The sequence below is a fragment of the Anabrus simplex genome, chromosome 4, assembly GCF_040414725.1.
Source record: "Anabrus simplex isolate iqAnaSimp1 chromosome 4, ASM4041472v1, whole genome shotgun sequence".
Lineage (NCBI taxonomy): Eukaryota > Metazoa > Arthropoda > Insecta > Orthoptera > Tettigoniidae > Anabrus > Anabrus simplex.
This window is the reverse complement of record NC_090268.1, coordinates 190,657,001-190,667,543: the sequence shown is the minus strand read 5'-3', so window position 1 is coordinate 190,667,543 and position 10,543 is coordinate 190,657,001.

Sequence of the window (10,543 nt, the reverse complement as noted above, 5' to 3'; positions counted from 1 at the left end):
AAGGGGAAAGGGAGGGGTATACAGCCAACTTAAACAATAACAGAAAGAAATTTAACAAAGAACAAACTTTTGAAATAAAATTTTCTCCAAAGAACAGTTATTTTTTTCGCACTAGGGTGCACTATTGTAGTTCTTCAGTAGTGTCCTCTAGAAGAGAAAGTTCACACTTCTTACTTCAAGCAAAACAAAAACACATCAAAAATGACACAGTTCAAAAACTCAAAATTTTCCACGTGGTGACATCTTCTGAGAAAGTAGAGAATTAATAGCGTAGATAAAGTTCAGACTTCCTCCAGCAGAGGAGTTTCAACTGGCGCAAATTTTAAATTAGCGGCGTGGGGGTGTACCACCCGGTACAGACCTCCCCCCCCCCCAAAAGTCCCTCCAGGGGTGGCACATGAAATCTGTTTGAAACAAGGTCCAAGTTATGCTGTGGATACGAAGATTGATTGCGGAAGCATTTATAAGATTTCTTAATTTGGTTCGATTCAGTTTCAAAATTTTGTTGTTGCAGGTGAAGTAAAGTCTTTATATTTGTAGAAGTTGAATTTTTGAAGATAAACGTTTAATACTTAGAGGTGAAGAAAAATTTTGCAATTGCCACCAAATATTGCTGTTGAATTCCCAAGTGTAGTCATTGCTTATCGTAACTGTCCATGTAGTTGATGTTGATTAAGTTGAATGGCCAGACCGGCCGTTGCAGCTTGCGTCCAAAGGGAGGCCGCTCGGACCCCTCAAGTACCCTGAGATACCGCTCGCCCGCACTATGAGGGGAGCAGAGATGTTGAAACACGCCGCGCCCGCGGTAAAGATATACAGGCTGCGGGCAAGTAGCAGGTCGTGCGCCGCACATCAGCCTTGGCCGGGAGGAGAGCTCCGGCTCGCCGTGCACATGTCGTCCTCGCTGGAGAAGAGGGGGCCCGTCCTCTGCCCCAGTTGATGCACGGCGCCGCGCGGCTGCGGGGGCACTGAAACATTAAAGCTAGGCGGCAGAATTTGTTGGACCATCATCTTTTTTTTGAGGGCACAGGCTTTGTGGGGAGGTTGAGGGGCCAGCGGCGTGCAGAAATTCATTTCATATGCGAGCCACTGTGTATAGTGGAGCAGGAGACGGGAGCGTGGTAATGGCCATGGTAAGGACAAAATGGCAGTTTAACGGATCGGGGAAGGTTTTACAAAAGGCTTACATATAAGACAAACTATTATAGAAGGAGCAGAAAGCCTTAAAAGTGAAACTAAAAAAAAAAATATAACCTTGATATTCCTTTCAAAATAATATGAAGCAAGTTAACACAGAAATTACACCGGATTCACCTGGGACAGGTGAACCCTAAATATCCTCTCGGTGGCTGGATTACTTAATAGCAACGTAACCGGCGTAAGAAAATCGAGAATGATACAAGGCCCATGAAATCTGGGGGCAAGCTTGCCCGCGGGAACAAAGTTCTTGACCATCACCTGGTCACCTACCTTCAAAGTGGTGGGTCTCCGTCCACGATCATACCTTTCCCTAACCTTTTCATGAGATACCTTAAGATTGGCTTTAGCCTTCTTCCAAAGATCTTTAATATTATCCGGATCTATTGTCTCGGGTAGAATGTCACTCAGAGACCAGAGGTTAGAGAGCGGCGTGTTGGGAACAAATTTGAATATCAAAGAAGCTGGAGTAAATTTATGTGATTCATGAACCGCCGACTTCAAAGCAAAAGCTAACCAATGCAGGGACGTGTCCCACCTGGAATGATCTTCATGATGATAGGCAATAAGTGCGGACCTGAGATTACGATTAACCCGTTCAGCCAGAGATGGTTGAGGGTAATAAGCAGAAGTAGTTACATGAGAGATGGATAAGTCAAAACAGAATTTACGAAATAAATTAGATGTAAAAGCCTTAGCATTATCAGATACAATATATTGGCACGGACCAAAAGAAGCAAAAATAGAATTTAAGCAAGTAATGGTAGATTGAGCGGTAGCCAGCTTAGTCGGAAATAACCAGGAAAATCTTGTAAAACCATCTACACATACAAAGATGAATTTGTTGGCATTTCCCTTCGACTGGGGGAAGGGTCCTACATAATCAATATGCAGGCGTTCCATGGGGCGCGACGCTTGATGCGAAGACAGAAGGCCTACCTTGGTGGACATGGTGGGTTTACTAAGCAAACAAGATTTACACGCTTTTACCAGTTCACGGATTTCACCGTCCATACCTTTCCAGATGAACATTTCACGAATCCTTTCACGAGTTTTAAATATTCCCAGATGCCCCCCCAATGGGGTCTCATGATAGTATTTGAAGATCATAGGCACAAGGACAGCTGGAACGACAACCTTCATCATCTTGTCATGCCTCGAAGGGCAACATAAAACACCATTCCTCAGAACATAAGGGACGACATGTTCCCCAGAAGAAAGGGTTTCCATTATCGGAGCCAGCGTCGGGTCTTCACGTTGGTATTTCTCAATATCCCTAAAAAGCATGGGAGCATCTGTTAAGATGGCATTAACACCAGATAGTATGGACTCGGGAGGTGATGAACTGTCGACCGGTTCCTGGGTCTCGACGTCGTTAGAAAACATACGGCTGAGTCCATCAGCAACAACATTTTCGGTACCTCTGATATGCCTGACATCGAATTGGAAGGCAGAAATACGGATGGCCCAGCGGGCTATACGACCAGTACGACGCGGCCTACCTAAGACCCAGCTTAAGGCTTGATTATCTGTCTCCAGGTCGAATTTGACGTGTTCCAGATAGAGACGGAACTTTTCTAAGGCGAATAAGACTGCCAAACCTTGGAGCTCATAGATGGAATACTTGGCTTCTTGAGCCGACAAGGTCCTAGATGCATAGGCGATGGGTCGCCTCCCTAGTTCACTCTCTTGAAGAAGGACTGCAGCTACTGCTGACGACGCGTCGGTTTGGACGATGAATTTCTTCGAGAAATCAGGCATAGCAAGTACAGGGGCATTACAGAGAGCTAATTTAAGATCTTCAAAAGCGGCTTGTTGAGAAGGTCCCCACTCGAATTTGATGCCTTTCCTACGAAGAAGGTTTAAGGGCGCCGCTCTATTAGCGAAGTTAGGAATAAACTTCCTGAAGAAATTCACCATACAAATGAACCTGGCGATACCTTTAATGTCCTTGGGAGGTTTAAAATCACGGATGGCCTGTGTTCTAGAATGATCGACTGCTACACCATCAGGTGACACAATATGCCCTAGGAATGACATAGAGGGCTTAGCAAAGGCGACCTTGGACAACTTGACAGTTAACCCAGCTTTACGAAGGCGATCGAGAACTTCTCGCAGATGATCTAGATGCTCTTCAAAAGTCTCTGAAAATACGACGACATCATCCAAGTAGTGATATAAGTACTCAAATTTGAGAAGACCCTATCTAATAGCCTAGTGAGTACAGCTGCTCCCGTGGGGAGCCCGAAAGGCACGCGGTTGTATTCGTATAAGTTCCAGTCCGTGGCAAACGCTGTAAGATGTTTAGACTCTTCGGCAAGGGGAATTTGATTATAGGCCTGATTCAAGTCCAGGATAGTAAAGAACTTGGCCTTACGAAACCATGAAAAACAAGAATGAAGGTCAGGAAGGGGCACAGATTGCAACACCACCTTCCGATTGAGAGCCCTATAATCAATGACAGGCCTGAAGCCTCCTTGGGGTTTCGGAACTAGAAAAATAGGCGAAGAATACGCCGACTTAGAGGGTCTAATAATACCATCCTTCAACATCTGATCGATAATTTCTTTCAGAGCCTTCATTTTAGGTGGAGATAGCCTATACGGTGGAAAACGGACAGGAATCGAATCCGTGACCTCAATTTTGTATTCTATCAGGTCAGTAACACCAAGAGTATCAGAAAACACCTCTGGAAACGACTGACACAGCTTACGAATACTATCAGCCTGCTCCTCAGGTAGATGTCTAAGGTCTAACAACATCTCATCCTGGGTAGGCGAAATAGAAGAACATGATGCAGAATTACGCTTTAACAAGGGAATTTTACATTTGGACGCAAATTTGAATGTGCACGACTTACTCTGAAGATCGAGTACAAGACCAGTGTGAGAAATGAAGTCCGCTCCCAGTATGATGGGGCAAGACAAGTGCTTAGCCACAAACAGTTTGGTTTTCCATGTAAATTTAAAAATACGAATTTTGACCAGTAAGGAACCTAGAATTTCTAAGGGGGATGAATTAGCCGAAACGTATTGAACAGGAGAGGAGACATAGTCAGGTAGTTTACAAACAGATTTCAATTTAGAATACCATTCAGCCGAAATAATCGAACAAACACTGCCTGAATCTAAGAGAGCTGTTATGGGCTCGTTATTTAACTCAATCTTAAGAAAAGGAACAGGTTGGGGGGAATCCGCCGCAATTCTAAGACACTCTTTGGGGCATTCAAAAGGTGAATCTGAAGACTTATCGTTCTCTGAATTTACAACCTGTTTACTAGGGGCTGTGTCTCGGGAAGATGGATTAGTCGACTCAGCCGAAGCCACTAGTCACTTTTTATTATTGGCATAGGTGGAATTTGCACCAGAAGTTGAGCAGGAGGGGGTGCTATTCGAATTTGGGCAATTCTGGGCAATATGTGAGAAAGCCCCGCATTTAAAACAGCCTTGTGCTGAACCAGCTCCGTTATTTGCCCTACTAGACTTGATCAGTGGACACTTATTGCGCAGATGGTCAGGCGACCCACAAACATAACATTTACGGGGTGTGACTGGTCGGCGAGGTGGAGGCCGAGTATTACTAAACGAAGGAGGGGGTTCTTTTGCCACACGCAAAGAATCGGCGTACCTAACTCCTTCCGCTGAGACGGCCAACGCTTCAAGTTCAGAGAAAGTTTGCGGGCACGCCGCGAAACACAAGTATGACCTATAAGATGGTGAAATGCCTTCTACAATAGCCTGTACAATCTGATCTTCAGGAAAATGAAGGGCAAACACCCTAGTATAAAACTTAATGTCTTGTATGAAATCAGCCAAGTTCTCATCTAATCGCTGTACACGATAATAGTACTTCTGAATCAGAGAAGACCGCGCGCGGGCGGGAATAAAATTTGCAAGCAAGTGTGCATGAAAATCTTCAATAGATGACTGTTCGGTTATGGCTCTTACTATTTTGTCAGAAAGAATACCAATTGCATAAGGATAGATAATTTGCAAAATTTGACATGGAGAAAGAGAAAACACAAGGGCATGATCCTGAAATTCAACTAAAAATCTTAAAAAGGAAATTACTTCACTGGTGGTATTAACCGAAAACTTAGAGATACCTCTGAGCAACATTGCCAATGGGTGAGGCAAGCTGCTAAACCCGGGTGACATAGTAAGTAAAGGTTTCAATGGCAAGGAAGTTAATTCCGAACGGATGTTACTCAACGATGAACGGCGTTCAGATTCGTTGTCCAATGGGGCAGAGATAGTTTGAGCAGCAACGGTTATCCTATTGACTTCTCCCTTATGAGACTCTTCCTCGCTACCTACATTCGCTGTGGTGGGTAGATCGCTTTTGGGAGGAACCTCCCCTGTTAACAATTGAGTAACCTTGCTAGATAATTCAGACATATTTTCAAGCAGCGTACTAGCTTCCTTCTTCTGAACGTCATTCAACTTTAGAGACAACAGATCGTTAACTCTATTGGAAAAATGAAACAGCCTAGCTTGCACACGCTTAATTTGATTAGGAGAAGGATCATTTTCATCAAAAAAACTAACTACAGAAGTTAGCCCAGTAATATTCTCCGTGATCGTGGACAGAAAGTCGTCAATTTCTTTCTCTCCCAAATTGGGGATGGAAATGGGCAAATCTAAGGACTCTCTAAGCTTATTTGTGTCTACTGCAACCGTGCCTCCAGATTGTACATTTCTAATAGTCAATTCATAGATCAACTCCTCTTTGCGCAAATAGTTAAGATGGAGAACATCGCGAGGTCCGGGCATGATGACAGAACAATTTTGAAAAACTCAAAAAAAATTCCAGCAACTGAGAAAATTGTTAGAGTTCGGAACAAAACAATGTTTAGCCGTCAAAAGGGGCTAAATTGAGACCCATTCAACCACGCTCTGCTACCACTTGTTACCGTGTTTTTGTGGTAGTTATGCGTGAAAGAAGGTGCGGGTGTGAACGGGTCTCAAACTACGAAAGTAAAATTAATTTAAAATTTAACCAGGTTATATTTTCTTTTCAAAAACAAAGAAATAACAAGCATGGCAGGTACAAAGTAGCAAGTCAAAGGGTAGTTACAATATTTACAGGATTTGGGCTTCGAGCCCTGAAAACACAATGCTTGGGCAATCAGCCCAATTTTACCCCAAACACAAGTTTCAACAGAGGGGCAGAAAACCCCATTCATGCCTAGGAGCCCTTGCTCCAAATTACACTGAAAAGCCTCCACGAGGCGTACAACACTCAATTTTTAAAAGAGCCACTCGCTCTCAAATTTAAGCCTCTCCCAGGCCACACCAAACTCACCAAACTCCACCTTCAAGTTGTCCTCAACGGACATAAACACAGGGGTAAAATACCCAATCTACTGAGGTCTATTAAATGAATAGAAGGTTAATTAAATGACCTCTAAGGTAACAATTTGAGAGGAGGCGAACTTGCACTCCTAATACACTTTGATTAAGACCTACTTGGCACTAGGCCGTTAATACAAGGGCTAATCCCATACTAAAGAGGTGACTTAAGAAGAGAACAATTTGTTTTACGTTAACAAAGAATAGGTTGAGAAAAATAAGTTCACCTCAAAACAATATGAGTGGGAGCTCGAGAGGGTTAGCACTCTCTATCCCAGTATGTAGCTTTAAAAGAGAATATATGAAAGGAGTAGTTACATTTAGGAAAAGGTTACATGGTGGAACGCTTAGAACCCGCCCTGAGAGTTAAACTGCTGAGCTAGGCAAGAAAGAAGTTATTAATTGGCCATTACCTTGTTGCTGACCGCTGCCGAGGAAAGAGGCGCTTCCCGCCCCCTGCTATGTACTTAATACACTGAAAGATGGAACAGAAGTGGCCCGGAGACCCTAAAATCAGCAGTTTATATCCTCTCGCGGAAGGTTCTAGGTGTTAGGGGAATGAAAACACCCTCCCACAAACTTTTTATTGGGTAGGATACAGCAACATATTCAAGTTGGGGGAAGATACCTATGATTGGTCAGAAATTAATAACAAAAATTCGGGATTGGTTAAATGCAAAACAAGGGGAAAGGGAGGGGTATACAGCCAACTTAAACAATAACAGAAAGAAATTTAACAAAGAACAAACTTTTGAAATAAAATTTTCTCCAAAGAACAGTTATTTTTCTTCGCACTAGGGTGCACTATTGTAGTTCTTCAGTAGTGTCCTCTAGAAGAGAAAGTTCACACTTCTTACTTCAAGCAAAACAAAAACACATCAAAAATGACACAGTTCAAAAACTCAAAATTTTCCACGTGGTGACATCTTCTGAGAAAGTAGAGAATTAATAGCGTAGATAAAGTTCAGACTTCCTCCAGCAGAGGAGTTTCAACTGGCGCAAATTTTAAATTAGCGGCGTGGGGGTGTACCGCCCGGTACAATTATTATTATTATTATTATTATTATTATTATTATTATTATTATTATTATTATTATTATTATTATTATTATTATTATTATTATTATTATTATTATTATTACGGAGTTATCCGTGGAAGGCAGAGGTGAAAGAAGGTTCGGGCTAGAATGGGTCTAACTACAAGGCCAAAAGATGAATTTAAAATTTCAATAAATGTTATATTTTCAAAATATCAAAACTTAACAAGATTTAACAAAGAGCTTTAGACTTCAACAAAAACCAGCGAGTCAAACAATAACCAACTATCCGGTCCAAGACCAAGAAAACAATTTTCCACTAGGTGGAATAACAATGAAAAGCAGGTACAAGTATAATTTTACCAGTTCAGGGATTTTTTAAAAGTTTTGGGCTTCGAGCCCCACTTTCACAATCCTTGAGCTATTAGCCCAACTTTACCAAGGTACAAATTTGAACTAAGGGGCAGAAAACCCCATCATACCAAGGAGCACTTGCTCCTAATTACCATGTTAAGCCTCCTAGGGGCCCTCAGAGATCAAATAATGAAAGAGCAAACCGGCTCACGGTTACTCACGCCCTTTGAGGCAGCCTCAGCTTTTACAGTCTCTTGCCATACAGGCACGACTTACAAATTTAAACAGGGGTATCTCTTACCCAAGCTACTTGGCATTAATGCAAAAATACTAGGTTAATTTTAAATGGCCCTGAAACCAAAAGGAATGGGGGCGTGAACTAGCCCTCCTAAATGCACATTTTATAACCTAAGATGAACTCGGCCGATAATACAGGGGCAAATCCCAATCTATGGAGTTGACTAGCCTACAAAATAAATTTAACACATTAAGAAGGAAGAAAAAAACGATTACGAAAACGTAGTCACCTCAAATTCAAAAATGAAGGGGAGCTCGAGAGGGTAAGGCGCTCTCTATCCCCGAATTACAGTTCAAGATAAATGAAGTTTACCAGATAGGAAGGATTACATGTTATGGTTTACATATTAAAAGTTTCGAACCTACCCCGCGGGTTAAACTGCTGAGCTAGCAAGAAAAGATGTTAAACGGCCATTACCTTGTTGAAGAGCTGCTGCCTGAAGAACGAGGCGCTTCCCGCCCCCTGCTACATATTAACACACTGAGCTAGATGTTATTCGAAAGGCACGGAGACAGGAAAATCAGCAGTTTTATACCCTCGTGGAAACTTCGAGACCTTTCATGAATGATAACAACCCGCCCTCAAACTTTTATTGGCTACAGTACACAGTTACACACAAAATTGAAGAAGAAAGCCCCGATTGGCCGAAAATTAATTACAGAAATTCCTGATTGGCTACATTCAAAACAGGCGGAAAGAAGGGATTAATATTGCCAACCCACAACCGACAGAACAAAATTTAGTAAAGACAAAACTTATGAATACAAAATTTCTCCAAGAAAGTTCATTCCTTCGCACCAGAGTGCATTATCATAGTTCTTTTTGTAGAGACATCTGTTAGAGAATGTCCACACTCCTTGATCAATGAAAAACAAGAGCAAATCAAAAACACTCAGTGACATCTTTTGATAAACCGTAGAGTTGGTTCAGTTGTTAAAGTTCAGGGTTTCTCCAGTAGAACGGTACTTTAAGGCGGAAAATTCAAATGTGCGGCGTAGAGGTGTACCAACCGGTACAATTATATTATTATTATTATTATTATTATTATTATTATTATTATTATTATTATTATTATTATTATTATTATTATTATTTGCACAGACATTAACGTCGACGAAGCTAATCGAAGTCATGTACTTGGCTCAAGAGCCCGCACAGCGTTTTGTGAAGCTCTCGAAAAGGCTAAAACTAGTAGTAAATGATGATGGTTATTCAGGCAAATATGCACAGGAGTAGAACTGCCAATGATCTTTTGTCGCAGATGCTAGTTGCTTTACGTCGCACCGACACAGATAGGTTTTATGGCGACGATGGGATAGGAAAGGGCTAGGAGTGGGAAGGAAGCGGCCGTGGCCTTAATTAAGGTACAGCCCCAGCATTTGCCTGGTGTAAAAATAGGAAACCACGGAAAACGATTTTCAAGGCTGCCAACAGTGGGGTTCGAACCTACTATCTCCTGAATACTGTGTACTGGCCGCACTTAAGCGACTCCAGCTATCGAGCTCGGTTTGACGCAGATGATGGTGGTGGTGGTGATTATGGTTTTAAGAGGAAGTACAACTGGGCAACCATCCTCTATTTAACACTAATCAGAGGCAAATAATGGAAGGGATCCGACACTTCGAAGAATGAAGATATCGGCCAAAGGAAGACAAGGGCCACGAAGGGCGTGAAAATTAAAGACTCGCTAGCCCTCGCAAACCTAATAACGTCGGGGTGAGAAAAGAACAAGAGTTGACCAAGAGAGGTCAGATAGGATAGATGAAAGTGAGGAGCCTGACACAAATAAGTGGAAGCAATGCCAGGACTCAGCTGAGGGCCCCGTGGTCGCCAACCCACGCTCCAAATTTCAGAGCCCTTGAGGCCCCTTTTAGTCGCCTCTTACGACAGGCAAGGGATACCGTGGGTGTTATTCTACCGCCCCCACCCACAGGGGGATGACGCAGATGACCTTTGAGATAGGAGTAGACGTATTTCTTCTTAGTGAACCTTATCAAGACAGAGATCACCCAGGATGGTTCGTGGATTATTGTGGAAGAGGTGCAATTTGGACACCAGATTTGGGTAGATGCCCAGTATCCAACTAAGGATGCGAAGACGGTTTTGTTTGGGTCCGCACTGGTAGATATACTTTAGTAAGCTGTTACTTTACGCCAAATGAGTCAGTGTTTGAATTTCAGGCTAAGCTGGATGGCCTAGAGGACGTATTACAAGGTTTTGACAACGGTTTAATCGTGGTTGGTGATTTCAGTGCCCAAGCACTAGAATGGGGTATGTCACAGTACGACTCTAGAGGGCACCAAACT